General features: G+C 37.7%; 1 long non-coding RNA gene and 2 pseudogenes across 3 annotated transcripts; 2 read left to right on the top strand and 1 right to left on the bottom strand.

The window, feature by feature from the left end:
• The first annotated feature begins 866 nt into the window (after positions 1-866).
• On the top strand, positions 867-2,674 carry LOC110762137 (uncharacterized). Of its 2 annotated transcripts, XR_015826041.1 has the most exons (4): positions 867-988; positions 1,588-1,624; positions 2,028-2,134; positions 2,516-2,674. It is a non-coding gene; the product is annotated as an uncharacterized LOC110762137 (long non-coding RNA). The 2 variants fall into 2 exon arrangements; XR_002527498.2 differs by lacking the exon at positions 2,516-2,674 and having other exon boundaries at positions 2,028-2,449.
• A 251-nt stretch (positions 2,675-2,925) lies between these two features.
• Positions 2,926-8,622, bottom strand: LOC110762140 (disease resistance protein Roq1-like; annotated as a pseudogene).
• Positions 8,623-9,129: 507 nt separating this feature from the next.
• On the top strand, positions 9,130-9,942 carry LOC110762162 (pathogen-related protein-like; annotated as a pseudogene). The gene is made up of 3 exons (XR_015826079.1): positions 9,130-9,232; positions 9,321-9,579; positions 9,799-9,942. The product of XR_015826079.1 is annotated as a pathogen-related protein-like (transcript).
• The last annotated feature ends 10,771 nt before the right edge of the window (positions 9,943-20,713 follow it).

Here is a 20,713-nt window from a genome sequence, read left to right as displayed (position 1 = left end):
GTTGTTTGCCCAAATTTAGATAATAATAAAAAAGAAGAATAATATCATTACATGAGAACAAAATGTTTTGTTAATTGATTTATTTATGTGTATGTGTGACATTCCTTCTGATTTACATATGAGTGCTACAATTTTCATCCCTTATTCTATTTCCCCACCTACCATGTAAATTTGAAAAAACACAATCATATCTTTCCACCCACTATTATTCCTAAAATATCATTTAATTATTAATTCAAGCAAATTCTCTTTGCTAATCCATTAAAAATATATATTTCCTAATTAATACATACAAATATATTTCCTAAAAAAACGTAAATTAAAAAAATAAAAATAATTCCTAAATAAACGCCAAGTTTAATGCCCTTCTTCCTCTTATATGTGTGACATTCCTCATGATTTATGTGTTCTGCTTTCTTTCTTTGTATATGTGTGACATTCCTCATGATTTACATATGAATGCTACTATTTCCACCTCCTGTCATATTTCCTCACCCACCATGTAAATTTGAAAAAACACAATCCTATTAATTGAGTTGGAAATGATCGTTCTATTCACTATCAAGGCCTAGGTTCGAGTCTCACTACTGACAATCCCTCTTGGTGGGTAATCTGTAAAAACAAAATAAGGGCGTTAAGACCCCCTCTGTAAGTTCTCACACTGGCCCTGGGACGGGATAGCCTCCCCTCCTCCTAAACTTTTACAAACCAAACACAAAAAACACAATCCTATCTTTACACCCACCATTATTCCTAAAATACCCTTTAATTATTAATTCAATCAAATTCTCTTTCCTAATCCATTAATTCAACAGTTTACTCTATAAATAAATAATAAATAAATAAAACACTATTGAGCGCGCGCGGAAACTGAAAACTAGAGTGGGGCTGTTTAAAATTTCTCGCTGACTCTCTGTCTCACTCTATCTCTCGCTCAATCTTCTATACGTCGGCGCAGTCTCGAATCTCTCCATCGCCTCAGTGATGGGTAAACCCCTTTGTTGTGTCATGAGTACATAAATCTAGGGCTATGGTCTATTTGTTTTGCCTTCTCCGCAGCGGTCAATGCCCTCCGTCGTGTGTCTCTTTGTCTTCTTTCTGATTCTCTCGTTTCCCCAAACTAACCAAACCCACAAACAACACTTCGATTGTGTTTCCCCTTTTATCTGCATTGATGGTTTGATTGTTACATGGATTTATTTTTGCAGATGTTAATTTCAGTGTGTGGGGATCAGTAGTTTGCAGCTTCCTCTTTTGTTTGCTTAAATTTCTAGAAATATTAGGCTTATTTTTTATTATTATAAAATTTTAACTGGTTCTTACTGTGATTGCAGAATTTGCTATTGTATTATGAATTTACTCAAATCTGGAAACATTTTCATCTTCACTCATTGATTGTGTTTGTCCTTGTACATTCATGTTAAATTAAGAGATGTTTTCTGTTTGGCCACCGGTAGAGATTTGCTTTTCTGTGCCTTTTTGGTTGGCAAGGCGAGGTTTCAATTACAAACATTGTGTGAAATTTAATGTTATGCGGTTGCACAGATGCATACTTAGTGGTTATTTTTTTTCTTTTTTGGATTGCAGGGTTTGTCTTTGCTTTTCTTCGGTTGCTGGGGAAAAGGTAAGGAAAGACAGATTGTTATTTTTACTTCAGTTTTCTTGTTGCTGTTGTGTAAATTTATATTCTCGTATCATATAAGTTTCTATTTTTGCTATTTATATTATATGAATGCTTAGATAGACGGATTCTAGTTTGATGGGATAATATGAATAATTGTGATTGAGAATTATTGCTTGGTTAATGCAATGCATGTAAAGCATTATAAGCTGTAGCAGAATTTTGTTCTAATATGGACTGGTGACAGTACTAGTATAAGAACCACCAAAAAAACTTGTCAGGCTCATCCTATGTATAGATAAATATTCCCTATTGTTTCCATAAGCAATCTTTCATGCTTTTCACATATATGCATACTTTCTTTAATTAATTTTACCAACAAATTTCTTATTCATGTATTATACAGGTTGACAGTAGGAAAGGTAAACGAGTCTGCTCTTAAACTGGAGCTGTAAACAAATGAGCCTGATCACAGTTCTTTCAAGCTTACATGTCTGCAAACCCATCATGGAGGTTGGTACATAGTTCTTCTAAATCAAGTATATGTATGCATATAGATGATTGAAAAAAGTGTACCTATGAAAACTACAAAGCAGCTCCCTAATTGTCCATCTACTATTCTTGTTCTTTTTCTCTGTTTGTATGTAGGTTTTTTCTTTTCCTAAGAAGTATCACGAAGTAGATGAAATTTCGTTGTATGTTATAGGTGAACTAGTTTTGGACATTCTTAATTTAATGTAACGAAAATTAATCGAGTTTGAGTGCTCAGCTTGAGATTAATCAATAAATTGAGGATCTATTGTGTTTTTAAAGTGCTATAGATGTGAATTTGCGGTGTAGTGTGCTTGAGAATTATTGCTTGGGATACAAATTTCTTATTTATGTATTATACAGGTGGATAGTAGGAAAGGTAAACAAGTCTGCTCTTAAACTTGAGCTGTAAAAAACGTGAGCCTGATCACAGTTCTTTCAAGCTTACATGTCTGCAAACCAACATGGAGGTTGGTAGTTCTTATAGGTGAACTAGTTTTGGATATTCTTAATTTGATGTAACGAAAACTAATCGAGTTTGAGTGCTCAGCTTGAGATTAATCAATAAATTGAGGATCTATTGTGTTTTTGAAGTGCTATAGATGTGAATTTGTGGTGTAGTGTGCTTATGAATGAGGGATGGTACGATGGGGGCAGCATTGTTACATCTATGCTCCCAATACACAGAACTAGGGCATAACAAAAAAAATGGCATTCACTGGACAATAGTTCCAACAAATTATAGGATAAGTAAGGTACTTTGGCTGTGTATCAGTTTGATATGCAAAGTTGCCTTTATCAACAACAGATACTGCTTTTACTGGGAACTGGGAATAACCAATTTTCAGTCTTCCTATAAAAGCGTTATCTTCAAATATCTTTGGTCGTTCAGTCTTTTGCTGATTGGTCCATCGCGTTCATCAGAGCTAATTTCCTGGTTCATTTTCGTCATCAGAGCTACCACTTCCACTACTACCAATTGGTCCTGCCTCCTTGTCACTGCTGTATGCATCAAGTAGTGCTGGCTTCGGGATTTTCAGTATTCGGCTGAATTCTTCCAAATCTCTTTTGAACACCAAACGTGCTCCACATTTCTTTATAATCGAGCTTGTTTCGAGGAATTTGTCTGGAGATCCTTTTAAACAATAATGCGATTTGAATGAAAAGCGATGACTGCACGAGCCATCCTCTTTTCCTATTAGTTGGATTTGATGCTTAATATCATCGCGAGGCAAGTAAAAATGCCAAAGGTGTTGTGACTCAAGATGCCCCACCGTCAAAGTCTCATGCGCACCCAACAGACATTCAATTTTTAAAAAATCATAATCAAGAAGGGTGTCTGGATTTTCCAAATATTCAGAATCTTCAAAAACGACACATAAAGCAATACCAACCCAGTCGCTACATGGTTGTGGAGGTAGAGGCAGTTCCATAGTTATTGAATCTCCCACACTTGGATTCTCGAACCAATCTGGAATCTCACTTCCAGGGCATACAATTAAGTTACCAGTCCACATTGGATAGAGACCCTGTACCAAGAGAAGTACCATTATAACATTTTTTTTTTTATAGAAAAAGAAAAGAATATCATAATATGGAACTGAGAAGGAGCTGAGAGTACCTCACTGGCCAATCTCATTATCATTGCAAATATTCTGTTAATCCAGCCTTCTTCTTTAACCAAGCTGAAGCAATTAAGACAGGTGAAAATAAAATCATACATGTTGGCTCCTCCGCTAGACTTTGATGGATCTGACAACCTCTTCAAGGAAGTACAATCATTTGCATCTACGTATAAGAAACTATTTGACGGAAGATCTGGCAATTGCTCAAGCCTTTTGCACCTCTGCAATTCAAGACAGTCAAGGTTAGAAAGGAATCTAATGCTTGCAGGAAGGCTGACGAAATTGTTTCCACACAGAAGTAACCATCGTAAAGAAGACAAGTTGCCGATACCATCGGGAATGGCTCCTTCACCAATATTACAATCACTCATATCTAATTTTGTCAAAGAGCATAAATGATATAGAGAAGACAAAACCAAACCCCAAGCGGCAATGCCATTGCCAATGCAAGTGGATGGTTTAGCAACTGATCCGCTGAAGGATAGACGTTTAAGGTTTTTCATAACAAGAAGCGGATCTCTCATACCAATTCCAACGAATAATTCTTAAGGAATTTGGAAGAACTTTAGGGGCTGAAGAAATCATAACATTATCAAATTCAAGAAACCTTAACCCCTGCATCTTATCGAAGGCTTCAGTACAATTCCAGTGCACCACTTCTAATTCGGGCAGACGTAAGGCTATGCCTTCAATTGCTTCAGTAACCTAATATATAATTAAGAAAAAGGAAACAGTGAATTCCACATTGAAGAAACTGATTCTCTCGTTCAATAATTCACTCAAGTGTGCAGGTGTGCAAAGACATAAATACATATATATAGTATTTCTACATAACCTCTTACCGTATTGTTCATGAATGCATGAAAAATGTCTTTGCGACACCATAAAAGACTGCGTTTACCAGGTTCTTCGGGAGATTCTTCCCGAACAATTCTCCATGCCATTTCTTGTATCAAGTCATGCATCTCAACACTGTTGCCCTGAGAGTGGAGTTTCTCAACAGTTAAGAGAGATGTCTCAACAAGAATATCTATCCCAATACGACTGGAAATGTCAAGGATACTGTCTAGTGTTTCAATTACTTGCTCTTTATCCCTCCCTCTATGGAGACACGCAACATGGAGAAAAAATTTCTTCTCCATCTCTTTTAATCCATAATAACTCACTTTGAGTGAATCAAAAAGTTCTGGTTCAGGAATTTTGTTTAGATTATACAACGCACTTTTCCATAGATCTTGATCTCTCCCATACAAAGAACGCCCCAAAATTTTAAGAGCTAATGGAAGGCCTTTTGCACCCTGCGCGTTCAGGTCTGCATGAGTAATCTCTACCAGGCCCTTCATTTTCACCGTTCAAGATTGCCAGCAGATTTTTCTGGAGCAACAACCACCCCTCATCAGCTCTTCCTTGTGGAACCATCACAGATTTCAACACACCATGTACATTCTTTGTCAAGACTAAGAAACTCCCAATGTTGTTGCTGGACTTCTTCACCCAAAGTTGATACGAGTCTCCCCTAAACCTTCGAAAGAAACCCTGCTCTGCGTTTTCCAAAAGCTCTTTTAGTTGTTCTATCAGCCATCTCACGCACACCAGTTCGAGAGAAACGTGGAAGAAACGCTCTCTGGTCTTCTCAGTGATTAGAATCGAGCCACCGTACGTCAAGTCGTCGATCTTGATTCTGTAATCCTTACTTTGATTAAATTCAGGAAAATATCCAGTGAGATCTTGGGTTTGGGTGGTAAGGTTGAGAATGGGTTGGAGTGCGAGGCATATTCCAAGATTTTTCAGGGTAGAAAAAAAGGATTACAGAATCAAGATCGACAGGCTAATAAGGAGAAATGTTCTTTAGTTTGCATCAATCATAATGAGGAGGTTGTTTCTGGGTTGGCTGAGGTTTGGGGCTGCGAGCTGGGAATCTGGCCTACCTTGTACCTGGGCCTCCCCCTTGGTGGGAACCCCAGAGCCCTTAGTTTCTGGAACCCAGTTGTGGAGAGGGTTGATAAAAGGCTGCAAAAATGGAAAAAGGCTTGTTTATCCAAAGGCGGCAGGCTAACTTTGACTCAGGCCGTCTTAAGCAGCATCCCCATTTATTACTTGTCGCTTTTCAAAATGCCAAGTCGTATTGTGAAGATTGTTGAGAAGCTGATGAGAGATTTCTTGTGGGAGGGCTTGGACGATGGGAAGTCCTCTCACTTGGTTAAGTGGGAGATTGTTGGAAAACCAAAACGCAACGGTGGCCTAGGGGTAGGGTCTTTAAACTCAAGAAACAAGGTGTTGTGTGCCAAATGGCTGTGGCGGTTTCCCAAAGAACCTGAGTCACTTTGGCACAAGGTGATTAGTAGCATCTATGGGGAGAGTGCCAATGGTTGGAACGTTAGCTTTCCGGTGCGTAGTTCTTGTCGTAGTCCGTGGAATAATATTTCTCGTGGTTACCCAGTGTTTCTTCTTGGCTGTGACCTTGTGGTGGGTAACGGGGACAAGGTGAGATTTTGGGAGGATGATTGGAGCAGGGGGGGTGTCCTCAAAGAGGTTTTTCCCAGACTTTTCAATCTGTCCAGCAAACAGAATGCCAACATTTCTGCATTTGTGAGTCACGGTGTGTTTCCTCACAGTTGGGATCTTGGTTTTAGAAGAAACCTCACGGTGGGGGAATTTGACGAGGTGACCAGGCTGCTGGTTATCCTTGATGAAGTTAGGATTAACCCCTCTAGGAGGGATTACAGAAGATGGAAGTTAGATCAATCAGGGTTGTTCTCTTGCCACTCTTTCTATTCCTTCATTCAAGATAACGGGTCTGTGGAGAGTTTCCCCCCATACAATCTGATTTGGAAAAGTAAAACTCCTCCAAAGGTTAAGGTTCTCGTTTGGCAAGCTGTTATTGGAAAAGTTAATTCCTGCGATATCTTGCAGAGACATCGTCCTTTTATGTGCTTATCCCCCCATTGGTGTGTGTTATGTTATTCTGATGGGGAGTGTGTGGATCATTTGTTCATTCATTGTCCTTATTCGATTCAGATATGGTGGTTACTGCTGAAGGAAGTTGGAGCTGTCTGGGTTACTCCTAAAGGTTGTTTTCAGTTATTTTCCTCCAATTTTGTTGCGCTGGGCAAAGGGAGAAAGGCTAAAGTCCTATGGGGTTGCCTTTTACAGGCTCTTTTCTGGAATTTGTGGTTTGAACGGAATAAAAGGATTTTCGAGGACTATAAGGGGGCGGGGGTGGATGAACTCTGGGATAGAGTGAAGTTTTGGGCTGCTTTATGGGCTTCCGTCACCAATGCTTTTAAGGATTTGAATGCCTCTGTTATTAGTCGCGACTTGTGTGCGGCTGTGAAGTGATGACCTTCTTGTTTCCCTGTTTCGTGTTATGGTGTTTGTATTTTCTTGGCTGTTTTGTTTTCTCCTTTCCAGGCTTGGTTCCTTGTGGGAGCTGAGGCTCCCTGTTTTGTTTCCCCGTGGATTCCTTATCCACCTGTGTTTTCTCGTTTCTGTGGTTACTGTTTCTATTTTGAATATATAAGTTTCTATTCAAAAAAAAAAATAATGTAGGAAATGCTGAGACAGTTCTTGAAAACCTTCCTCAGGCTGATCATTCTTAAAGGCATGTTGACAAAAGAGCTCAAGAGCTTCATCATCATTTAACACATCGACCTTATGGTTCGTTGTACCATGCTGAACTAGTAGACGTTCATTTCTAGTTGTGATGATGATTCTACTCCCCACACCAAACCAATTTTTCTCTCCAACCAGTTTTTCTAGTTGGCTTAATTGATCTGCATCATCAAGGACGAGAAGTACCTTTTTATTGCATAAATACTTCTTAATAAAAAAGGTTCCCTCCCATTCATCCCAAATATGATCTCCCTTCAAAATTGGGAAAAGAATTTGTGTTTGCAGAGCAGAGAGCTTCTTCTTTCTCACATCAGATAGAAAACAGCTATGTTCAAAATGATGGGAAATTTTCTGAAAAACTAAGTTAGCAAGGGTTGTTTTGCCTACCCCGCCCATCCCCCATATCCCTATAAAGCGGACGTCATTTTCTTCGGGAGCTAAATGTAATCGTAGTTGTTTAAGTGCAAAATCAATTCCAACTAAATTCTCTAGAGAACCTGACAACATGAATGTAGGATGGACTTCCTTCCACACACATTTGACAATTTCTTCGACAAGCTCTGCTTCCGACCTACAAGGAAGAAAAGCAAAATAACCATTAATCCGTAAATATAACCTCCAAGGTTATTGATTAAGGCAAGAACTGAAACGTAACCTCCAAGTAGGGCTCTTGTTAAGACACAAGCAAGTTTTTCATGCATGGATATGTATGCTTACCTATAATTCTTTGAATCCCACGCAGAGAGATTGGCTACTTTTCTTAAAGCAGCTCTCCACCGATTCACCTTCTTTACATCTTCACTAAACCTTTCTTCATGCTTAGTGAAGGCTTCCGCAAAACTCCCCCTTTGGTTTTGTACATCGGAAGGATCCACGTTATAAAAGATAGGCAGAATTCTGGTGTCCTGCTCCTGGATGCATTCAAGAATCTTGGAAAGTTCATCCAAGCACCATGTGGAAGAAGCATAATTGGGGGAGAGAACAATGATGGCAAGATGTGATTGTTCAATTGCGGTCAACAGCTCCGGAGAAATTGGTCCTACTTCAATGTCTCGGTCGTGCTTGAAAGTTTTCATTGCTTGCCAGTACGCCAATGCACGGTCTAAATGAGAAATAAAGCCCCTGCGAGTGTCTTCACCCCTGAAACTCAAAAACACGTCATGCTTCCATGATTCAGCTGAAGTAGGAGATGCAGAGGCTGTTTGGTTATTCCCGCATGGATCAAGCTGAGGAAGCTTCATTCTGCAATTGAACGTAATTACATAACAATTAGCAGCAAATCTTCAGCACGGGAAGGAGTTCCACTGCTACATTACAAAATGTGAGTTGTTTGATGATTATTTACTGCTGCGGAATTCTGTGTTTTGTGCGGAGGAATGATCAACCCACCTTACCTTATTAAGAGAAAAGATAGTGTGTGTGATTTTGACATTTAACAACTTCACATGTAAGCACATTATTTTGATAACCATAAATACCTCTTCGTGTCTTTTTTAGGATATATGTGGATATCTTCATCAGGATGAGATAAGTAATGGATATATGCAGACCTAGGGGCATCTACCATCTGTAATTATGTCATTGATGACTTCTGTGGTGCGACTATATTGATGCCATTCTACAAATGATTAATTATAATTTATATATATATATATATATATATATTGGTGTGAAATTAACTCTGGATGGAACTATGTATATGTTAGATATGGCCACCTGGGTCACTAGAAGAAGAGGTGCAGAACCTTGTAAAGACATGCATGGGAGATGGAGCTTTTCCATAAGGCCAACCTTGATGATTTCAAGACACTTGATCCCAATGAGTACACTTTCAGTCTAAATGGTAATAATTAATATCTAGTGATATATAAATTAGTATTAATTAATTAATTAAGCATTGAAATAATCAATCATTAATCAACAAATATCAGGAAGGAAAGGCATAACCCTGGAAGAAATAGGCAAACTTGGAGGGGGTTACAACCCTTTGCTTCAGACCTCACTGCCTGAGAATCTGAGGGGATATAATCCAGACAAGGAAACATCAGAGTCATCTCATAAGGCTTTCACAACAACATTCCCTCGTACAAATTTGCAAGTCTATTCTGGGCCACCAGAGATTGTGTACAAATTTAGGCACGGGGGTTACATGGAGAATTGGTTGAAGTGTATGGAATGTCCATTTTTATGGTACTTCTCTAACCCTACTCGGCCTCTCTAAGTAGGTTAAAAGCTCGTCTAGTTTGATTTGGATATTGAGATGTTCGACTGTTGGTTCATGATGTACACATTTTAGAATTTGAGTGGATTCATAACACTATGTATCAACAATCTTATCTTTGTCCATTTCTATTAATTAATTAATTAATTAATTAATTAATTGATTAGGGGATTGTTTTTCCCAAGCAGGTGGATGAGCACAACAAAATTGTGAAGGTGGAGTTCTTTTACGACGCTGGACAACTGCTTGGAGGTCTTTTGAAGGGTGAAAAATTGGCTACTTCTTCCCAAGAGACAGCCTCAAGCTGCCCTGTCCTTAGGAGTACAGGGTAGTTCATAAAACTTAATTGTAGGCATGAATTGTAGTAATGTCATGAAATTACCGTAGCCTATTCAACATACGAACTGAAGTTGAATTGAATGGCGAAAAATGTTATCAATTGCAATATATAAATCTCTCGAACGATTATTAGCACTCTAAAATAGTTCTCCTACTATTCTTTTTTTATTTTCATAAAAAATAGTACATGATTTATTTTTACGTGTTAAAAACAAGTACATGTATTATATGTACATATATAGGCCAGAAAATAAAAAATAGAAATTGTTTCGTGTTAGAAGACTAGGACAGAAGAAGACCAAAATTAAACAGTGTCTGCCACGGTGCCACCTCTAATAACACAACCAATACAGAAGGGCCACGTGGATGATGAGCCACTTGTCTTTCCAATATTCCAAGTTAAATCCCCTACGAATGTTCCAAGAACGTTCGTAGTCTTTCCAATAAAGAATATTTATCCTTTCCAATTCAATTACTTATCTGTATATGAACCCTAGCCTCCAATAGAAACCCCTCCAACCCATATATCCAAATAATCGAGTGGATCTGTTCCAGATAAGGCACAAGTAAGGAAACCAAGGTCTTAATTTCTCCCTTCATCCCATATATATCCATGCCACTTGATGAGCTAAAGGCTTTTGGGCTCAAACTATACTTATTTTTTTCTTTGTCAAAAGAAAACTACACGAGGATCCTCTTGGAATCCTAAAGTTTCTAATTATTATACAATAACTCAAGCCATAGAGAAATGTAGACTACTAAACCAATTACAAATATTTGGCTTAGGTGACAAATATTATTACCTAAAGCATAAGTTACCATATTTGCTTCACAAATAATAATATATTAACTTTGCTGTTGCAAGAGTAGTTGAGAACAGGGGCGGAGCCATATTTGGGCCTAAACCCCCCAGTACTTGAGAAAATTTTGTTTTTACCCTTCGGCCATCTCCAATCCATGAAGCCAAATTCAAAATATCCCAAAATATAACCCAAAACCTCTCCCAATTCAAGAAAATGAAGGGGCCAAAATTTGGGGCTAAATAGCAGTCTAGCTATTGCCAGGACCCAAAACATTTCAGTGGAGCCCACATGCAGCTGAAGCAGCTCATGTGTAAGGAATTTGACGTTGGCCCCACCTGCTGCTGTGTTGCTGCTTTACGGCAGCTGTGTCACGCCACATGTCAAGCTTATGTGATGTTGCCGTTGGAATCCAACCCGACAATTCAATTCATTTTTTTTTTTTGGGTATTCTAATAGTAACTTAAATCAATGATCTGGATTAAGCTATTTAACGATTAATAAAAAAAAAAAAGAACCAATGGCTAAAATGTAAATCCAACAGTCACAATAATATTTTAATTAATCTAGATCATATCCAACCCCAAAACTCACATTCAAACTCTATAAATACCCACCCATTTCTCAAATAATCTACCAACAACATTTTATCTATTTCTCAATTTATTTTTTCTTTGCCAATCTCATCAATCTCCTTTCATTCTTGTTAAACCACAAAATCTCAAAGAGGTGTGAATTGGAGGCCCGAAGAAGATGAGGCATCGTGCAAAGGGTGGGCTTCTGTCAGTGAAGATGGGGCTATTGGCACCAATCAAGCAAGCGACACATTTTGGAAGCGTGTATATCAAAAATTTCGGAAAAATGATCTGGGCATTAGTGGACCAGAGCGGCAAACATATCAAGCCATTGCTTCTCGGTTCAAGACTATCAACCAACAATGTTCTCTTTGGAAGGCATGCTTGACTAAGGCAAATACGAACCCACAAAGTGGCTCAAATCTACATGATGTGGTAAGTAACCATTCTTATTAAAGCTTTAAATTTATATTTGTAATTTTATTCAACTCCAAACTTAAATTTATTTTTTCATGCTTAGGACGTGTATGCGAAAACAATCTTTCTTAATAATAATAAGCCTCCAAATAGGCCTTTCTTAATGATATTTTACTAGTTTGTTTATTTTGTTGTTTTCTGGATTGAGGGATTTGCATTTATGGATGTTAATTTGGTTGACAGTTTTATTTATTATTGAATAAATTCTACCATTTTGACTATTTAGTTGTTTAAACTTATTATGCAATTTTGTTTATGCATGTAAATTTATGGTCTCTTTTGAGATACTATTGTTTTAATAACATTGCGGATTGACTCTTGCTAAGTCGTAAATGGGTACTTGTACTGAAAAGCATAAAGATTCACATTAAAGATCAGTACATATTAAGGTTCACCTTTGTAGGTGCTTCGTGTGTTTTGAGATTGCATTATGTGATTATAGATGGCCTGTTTTTAATAAAGAGAGCAGTGTTTGTCTATAGTTTGTTTTGTCTAATCGCTTTTCACTGTAGCTTGAGGGGAAGGACTTAACTGTTTTAAACTCATGGCCAATAAAGATTATCAAACATGTCGGAATACTGAAGCTTAGTGCTCTAGTGCTTGATCTAATGGGAGAATGTTATGTTTTCCTATTTAGATCGGTGCACTGGATACTAAGTTACATCAGGTTTTGATAAGAGTTTAAATTAAGTTATACCTTAAGGTCCAAAACCTTGTGGAATAAGGAAAGGTTTTGAAGCCTATTAAGGGGTCCTATTTATTTCCTTTTTTGCGTGAACCAATTTGGTGGGCTTGGAAGATAAGTCAAGTCGGCCATCGATGATGAGTAGAGACGACTTGACCTAACCCTATATAAGCTTAAGGCCCTGCTCACGTCAGATGCGTTCTCTAATCCTATTCTCATCATAAAGAGATAACTGAAACAGATACTGAGAGAGAACATAAGTCTTGAGCCGTTCATGTTCTTTCTAGGATTGCTGCTACTACGGATTGAATGAGTTCAGAGGTCGTGTACTCAAGGAAGATGGCTCCAGATATGTTTTTACGTATTTCAGATTGTGTGAAAGATCATGAAAACGCACATAAAGAATTCTAACACAATCTAATTATGCCGAATTAGAAGAAGTACTCTTGATGGCTTACATTGAGGAGAAGAAACTAAAACCCGATGTTTGGTACCTGGATTTTGGGTGTAGCAATCATATGAGTGGTAATAAATCTCTATTCTTTGATGTAAATGAAGATTTTAGAGAGCATGTGAAGCTAGGAGATAATTCAAGCATATTTGTGATGAGCAAAGGTAACATTCAAGTACAAATTGATGATAATTATGTGTATAAGATTGCTAATTGAGTTTAGTAGGGCAAAGTGAGACTAGAATTAAGTTTCAAGTGGCAAATAAATAATTAAGCTAAAATAGTATAAACACCATTGGTGTGTCTAAAATTTAAAATAAAGGATTTTTGACTGAAATGGTCCTTGAACTTATGTCCAAGTTCCATTTTAGTCCTTCAATTAATTTTTGGACTCAAGAATCTTCCAACTCTCTCTTTTGTGTCAAATTGATTCCACCGTCAAACTCCATTAATATTGCGATCAATTTTATGGTAAAAATAATCAATTTGTATGAAAATAGTAATAAAGTAATTAAAATTTAGTGTAAAAGTCCAATTTACTCCTAAAAGTTAGAGCACGTGATTCAACCTAATGAAAAATGTTACGGAATCACCAATTTAACACGAAAGAGAAATGCAAAAACCCTTATAATAAAGAGAGCTTGAGTTATAGGCCCAATAGTAGGGTCTAAATAATAGAAAACCAAACTCTCTAGAAATTCAATTGAAAACCCAAAGCCCATTTTCAAAACCAGAACAACACTCAAAACACCAATAATAAACTACAACAATGCCATTGACTGAAGCCCAGCCTGTTTCATTAAAAAAACCCAGACGAATTTACAAGTCTGGCACCGCAAATATCCCTTCAGCACACAACCCAAAATTCGGGGTCTGATTCTCTCTCCACGATCTGAAACCCACTACACTGCCGCTCTTTTTTTGTCACCCTATACATTGCTATGCTAGCAAACAAATGAGCAAGTGTACTACTGTCATGCATGCCGTGTCTTTCTTCTGCCAAAATATGACTGATGGGTATATTTTGGTTGATATTTTGGAAGAATTTTGATATTTTGAATTATATTTTCAATATAGGACTTCGATTTCCTCTGGAGCAAAACATAATCAAATGGACGAATTTTGGAGTAATTCCAGTTGGAGGACGTTTGTGAGTCACTTAGCTTGATTGTATCAAAATTTCAGATTTTTCTACCAAGCGATTATTTTCTGGCAATAAAATAAAGGAGCAGTGCGCGGTGCTGGAATAATGATGTTTTGGGCCTTTATTGCGTTTTTGGAGCCCAAGATGACCTCAGATGGGTTCATGACTTTCTGGTGAAGTGTTCAGAATGTTTTTATCTTTAAAACAAGCTATCTTGGGCCAGTTTTGGAGGAGATTTGAGGCCAAAACGTGGCTGGGCAGATTGTGGGCAGATTCTCCTAATCCAATTTGGATTTTATATCCTAAGATTATTTTATTTTAACCTAGTTTCCTTGTGGGGATTAGGAGTTGGGTTTTAGGACGTAATTAAGTTATTTTTCACAGCAAATTTAGGGACTTCTTTTTGGCTTTTGAACGTGCTAGGGTTTTGGATTTTTTGCGACTTTCAGGTGTTTTCATTCTTTTTCTTCTTAATGAATTTTTCCATGATTTCAGTTATGAATATGTGTAACTAAATCTCTTTTGCTAGGGTGAAGCCTTGAACCTTAGCATGCATATGTAATTTTTATTTAATTGCTTATGATTGAGTGCATGCATACTTTGAATTGTTAATCATTGTTTTAAACTATCTAATTGTCTTAATGCCTGATCACCATTAGGATCTTTAGAAAAGTAATTGGATGCAATTTTGGTCGGAAGGTTCCCTGGAATTGACGCTGGCTTCTTGTGATTAATAGTTGTAATTTCACTTAAGATGAACACCACGTCTTAAGGGTTGCCTGGTTTTTCAAAGGGTTTTCACAAAACTTAATGAGTCTTTCATGTTCATATTTGATCCGAACGTCCGGACGAGTTGCATGTTAGATATACGTTCTGTGTTGGAGGTTCCAAGTAGAATATAAATTAGGAAAGCCTAACCTTCAAAGTGGCATGTGCAGATCATAAGTAATTGGTAAAAATTCATAGGATTGCTAGGTGATGGTGAAACCCTAGTGCTTTTATAAATTGGTTTTTAAAACTTGTTTTTCTTCAATTTCCCAACTTTTCGATTTCTTTTGTTGTTAATTTAATCTTTTCAAATTAATAAATTTCAACTCTTGATAAAATCTATTTTAACTACTTAATTAAGAGTTAGTTTAATTACAAATTAGTCAAACAATCTTTGGGGACAACGACCTTGCATGAGCATTTATACTACAATTATCTTATATTATTGCAAGTATTTTCAGTGATTTTAACCTTGTTTGCGCAGGTACTAAAAATCCTATCAATGCCCACTATAAAAACAAGTTAAATAACTCAAGGCTTGATGTTGCTGAACTAGGTTCAGCTCTGGTTTAGTTCACCCATAATATAACACATATTGTGATTCTTTCTTTGTCTATGTTGCACTTCTATTACCCATCTATTACCCAGCAACAATAGTACACTGATTTACTAGATGCCAGACAAACGAAACAACTCAGAAGGCTAAGGTACAAGACCAAAGCGAACAAATCAAAGGCAAGAGAAATCACACCAACAATAGAAAATGAAGAAGAAGAAGAAACTACAACACAAGGAGCAGAATAGAACAACCCACCAACACCAAATCCCACACCCAAAACCAAAACCAAGGAAAAAGAAACACAACCAGACATAATTAGTATATTATCTGCAGTGCATTCACCTTGAGCATTGAAGGCAATCATGGTGTAGAAAGATTACTTTTTTTTTTGGTCAAAGGTGTAGAAAGATTACTAATCCGTTGTATTCATCTTCTCCAACAGTTACATGATATTAAGCCAAGTTAGACTTGACTTTCCCAAAGAAGATAATTGGTTTCCGAGAGTTTGGTGGAGATAAGAGTGGAGAAATTGGGGAAGGAGAGAACACTAGGCGAAGAGGAGGAGGAGGCGGAGGAGGCCATTGAAGGGAAGGGAAGCAAAAAAAATTTAAAGAAAAATGGTGGCTCTGATACCATGAAGAAACAGATTCTTTTCATGTATCAAATAAGCATGGTTACATCGGTTTTATACAGTCTGTTAGTGGTGTAGGAGTTACAAACGTTTACAACATAATTGTAACAGACAATTATGCAATTATATGCATTAACAACTATAACGGAAAACTGCATTGATTGGCCTTTACTATCAAGAACGTTGGGGCTGCCTAACACAAATTATGTACAAAAACAGTCTATTAACATTGGTGCACTAATAGTCGAGCAATAACAGTGTAATAGTAGAACTTTGAACATAACAAAATACATAAATCAATCACATCTCAAGAAACAGAATGGATTTCAAAAACAACATCAATAACATTAAATTGAATAACAAACACTGACGGTATGTCAAAGATTGATATGTATACGTCAATATGAACTAATACAGTTGAAGGTACATGGCTATTCTACTACTCAGAAGGGTTATAAGTGTTATCACCCTCCTACTTAGAAGGTACATGTTACTTTGGATGTCACCTTTCATAAAGAAGTACCATATTATGTTTCTCCCTCCTCTTCAATTCAGGGGGAGAGGGGGAGTGAATTGAAGAGTTTCAGAGTGGAAAATGTGGAAGATCTTGGACATGAAGAAGGAATTTCTGGCGCATAGGAAGCGGCCGGTCGGTAGGAAGAGACGACCGATCGAGAACGAAACTGCCTGGAAGCAATCGGTCGTGCAGAGGAAGCGACCGGTCGCGATGCAACTTGCCTAGAAATGACCGGTCGCGTAGAAGTGAGCAACCGGTCGCTTGTCTCGATGAGCGACGACGATGCGAGTCCAACGACCGGTCGCAAAGAATGTAGCGACCATTCGCTAGGTGATGATTTGGAATTTTTTGGCTCTTCCTTAGAAGGACATGACAGTGATACTAGCGACTCTCGTACATATGAAATTGATAAAAGACCCTCCTCTGCCCTGCCACTGCCCTAATCTACTCGTGATAGTGAATCAAGTGAGGTAATTTCTAATGATCTATATGTGTCAACTTATCAGTTACCACCATGAACCACTCGTGAGAAACCTAAAGCACAATATTCTCCTGATATACATGCCAAATCTAAATATCCCATTAGCCATTATGTGTCAATTCATCGTTTGTCTAAGTCATATGCATCATATTTGTGCCAATTATCTAGTGTATGTGTGCCAACTAAGCTGCAGGATGCTTTATCTGATCCAAAATGGGTAGATGCAATGCATATTGAGATGGAAGCCTTGAACAAAAATGCCACATGGGAGTTAGTTCCTTTACCAAAGGGAAAAAAGGCAGTTGGGTGCAGATGAGTGTTTACTTTGAAGCACAAAGCTGATGAGTTCATTGACCATTACAAGGCAAGATTGCTAGCAAAAGGGTATACCCAGACCTATGGAGTGGATTACACGGAGACCTTTGCTCCAGTAACGAAGCTCAATACTGTGCGCGCACTCTTGTCCTTGGCTGCTAATCATGATTGGCCGCTGTTACAATTTTATGTCAAAAATGCATTCCTCCATGGTGACCTCAAGGAGGAGATTTACATGGATCTCCCTCATGGTATTCCTGTAACCTCTAAAGAGGGTGTTGTGTGTAAGTGATCGGTGCATATTTATATATCATTTTGTACACTTTTAACTTATGATTTGATTATGTTTTTGAGTTAAACTTGTGCTTTTAATAAATTTTGTGTTTGTTTCAGTGTAATAAGCTTGAGACTCATTAAATGCATTCTGTCTGTTAGCTCAAAACGGTGTCTGCAAATCTGTCAACTTCACGGATTGGACTGTACTTGCTTAGGTTGAACCAGATGATGAGCCATACATCATTGAAAAGATGCTGAAGTCTAGTTTCTGGAGAATTTTACGGTTCATGATTCCAAGTCTTCTAGAGAAAGTTATACAAGTTTTGGCAACTTAAGGTCAAATTCGGCAGCATCTGCATTACTGGGCCGAATATCACATTTGAAGGGCTTTCTGATTTTGCCTTGAGCTGGGCTGCATATTATTGGAACGATAATTCAAAGGGTTTGAAGATCCAGATTTTTCCAGATTTTGTAGGAGGGAAGATCAAGCCCAAAACAAGCCCACAAGCTGACTGCAATGCATTGTCAATTCCAATCTATTTTCGGCAGTCAACTTGCAAGGCCCAAAACGTACACTTGTACTGCTCAGATGGGAATACATTCTTCATAAAAGTTGTTCCAATGGGTGTCTATTATGACATATCCAAATATGAGCCCAATTGGATACATATTGAAATATCAGGCCTTCCTACACCAAGCCTGGTTCAGAAGAATTCTTTTTTCCAGCAATACATGTGCAACAACAAAAGAACTTTATTAGACAGCAACAAAGACTAGCAGCACATGGGTTGGCAGCAAATAAAGAGCCAGACCTCCATGCTAAAAGAAGAAACCAGCAAACCCATGTGAAGAAAGCTTGAGGTGCAACAAAAGAAGTATGGGATGGAATTGATTCCAACCACACTAACATAGACAAGACGAAGTGGGAGTTATGGATTGTATTAAAAGAGGAATGGTGGTGTTGGAATTCATCATGATGTTCCTCCCTCTTAGCCCTATAAATAGAGAAGTCTTCAAGCTTCATAAAACACTCCCAAAGGGGGGAGCTCTCAAACACTTCTCTAGAGCTCCCCTCCCTTCTCTCCCTCAAATTCTCTTAGTTTTGCTTCCTAGTTCTCAATTCTAGCTTTCCTTTTGCTTCTTAGTTGTAATTTATTTTTCTTTGTAATGTAAATTCTTTTCTTAAGTTTTCAAGTTTGATTAGTTTCCAAGTTTCAATTATGGTTTTTATTCTTATTCATTATGCTTATAAGTTAATATGCTAGTTTGAATGATTGATCACCATTTAGGCTTGCATGTTAGCTATCTTGGTTTGAATTAAGAGTAGACACCATGCTTTAATTCGAATTGAATTATGAATAGGAAGAGTATGTATGGACATTCGACAACAGGGATTAGATACATGCTTGGTTGTTTAAATTGTTCTTCTATGCTTAATGGGTTCCTAATGCTTAATTTTAGGTTAGACAACAAATGATCAAATTAGGGAATTAGGAACACAAGGTTAGGACCAAACACCATGGCTTAATCATACTTTAGCTAGAATCAATCCGTTAATCTAATTGAACTTGGGAACTTATTTGCTTGAGTTATTTCCTTTTTTCTTGTTTTATTTATTTTCTTTTTCATTTCTGTTTTGTGTAGGGGAAATGAATTGGATCATTCAATCACCAATCCTCGTGGGATCGACCTCGCACTTACATATGCTATACTACCGAACGGCTCGTGCACTTGCGAGTATCACAAGTTGAGGATGCAGCTGAATCCATTTTGGTGCAGCTGAATCGACGCAACAGTAAGCTGCGGAAGTCTTTATATGGATTGAAGCAGTCTCCAAGAGCGTGGTTTGGGAGATTTGCAGCATCTATGAAGAAGTTTGGGTATGTGCAGAGTAACTCAGATCATACTTTGTTTCTAAAGCGTCATAAAGGTAAATTGACAGCTTTAATTATTTATGTTGATGATATGATTGTGACTGGAGATGATCAAACAGAAATGCAAAATCTCCAGAAATATCTGGCGTATGAGTTTGAGATGAAATCATTAGGTGACTTGAAGTACTTTCTTGGGATTGAAGTTTTCAGATTTAGACATGGAACTTTTTTTTTCCCAAAGGAAGTATGTGTTGGATTTACTTGCAGAAACTGGAATGTTGGATTGTAAACCAATTGATACTCCTAGTGAACAGAATCACAAGTTGGGGTTATATCCTGAACAAGTTCCTACGGATAAGGAGCGCTATCAACGACTTGTGGGGAAATTAATTTATTTAGCTCATACACGTCCTGACATTGCGTATGTAGTAAGTGTAGTGAGTCAGTTTATGCACTCACCTAGTGAAGACCATATGGGTGCCGTGTGTTTCCCTCTTTTCGGCCGGGTAGGCCGATTGAAGGAGTTTTTGGTCCTTCTTCTTTTGGATGCGGGGCGTGCCACCACCAAGCCCCGAATTTGGGCTTGAATGGAATGTGAGTAGATGGATGTGTTGCGCTTCTAACTTCTGATCAAACGATTGATCGGCCAAGCAAGGAACCTCCTCTTGGCCTAGGTTCTTTCACTTCCTCGGGCTCGAGGATGGTTAGGTTTCGTACGGATGTTTTTATGATTTTTAAGGTTTTAAGTAAAAATAATGCAATTAAACTAAATGTGCGTATAAACGTAAAGACAAGAATTGAAGTGCGATAAAATAAATCAAAGCGATAAATAAAGCGAGAATGAAAATAAAAGCGATAAGAACAATAAGAACGACAAAATAGAATAGACTTGAAATTGAACTTAATTGAAGTGCGATAACAATGAGAAGCAAAGCAATGGAAATAAACTTGAATCTAAATGACACAAAAATATAAATTGAACAAGAATTGAAACTTACACTAGGAAAATGAAGAACTCGCTACACTAGGTGCTTGAAAATAAAATCCTAAGTCTAGGAAAAGAAAAGTGCGAGACGAAAGATAGGTTTGTCTGTTTGATGTTGTGTGTCTCTTGTCTTCGTTTGATGAGGTTTATATAGGGCACTCGTCAGCCCATGGGCTGGCCATTGAATGGCCAATGTCAACTCTTCTTAAAAATCTTTCCTTTCGAA

The sequence above is a fragment of the Prunus avium genome, chromosome 8, assembly GCF_965620075.1.
Source record: "Prunus avium chromosome 8, drPruAviu1.hap1.1, whole genome shotgun sequence".
NCBI lineage: Eukaryota > Viridiplantae > Streptophyta > Magnoliopsida > Rosales > Rosaceae > Prunus > Prunus avium.
Note: the sequence above shows the minus strand (reverse complement) of the source record. Positions and strands in the feature narration are given on the sequence as shown.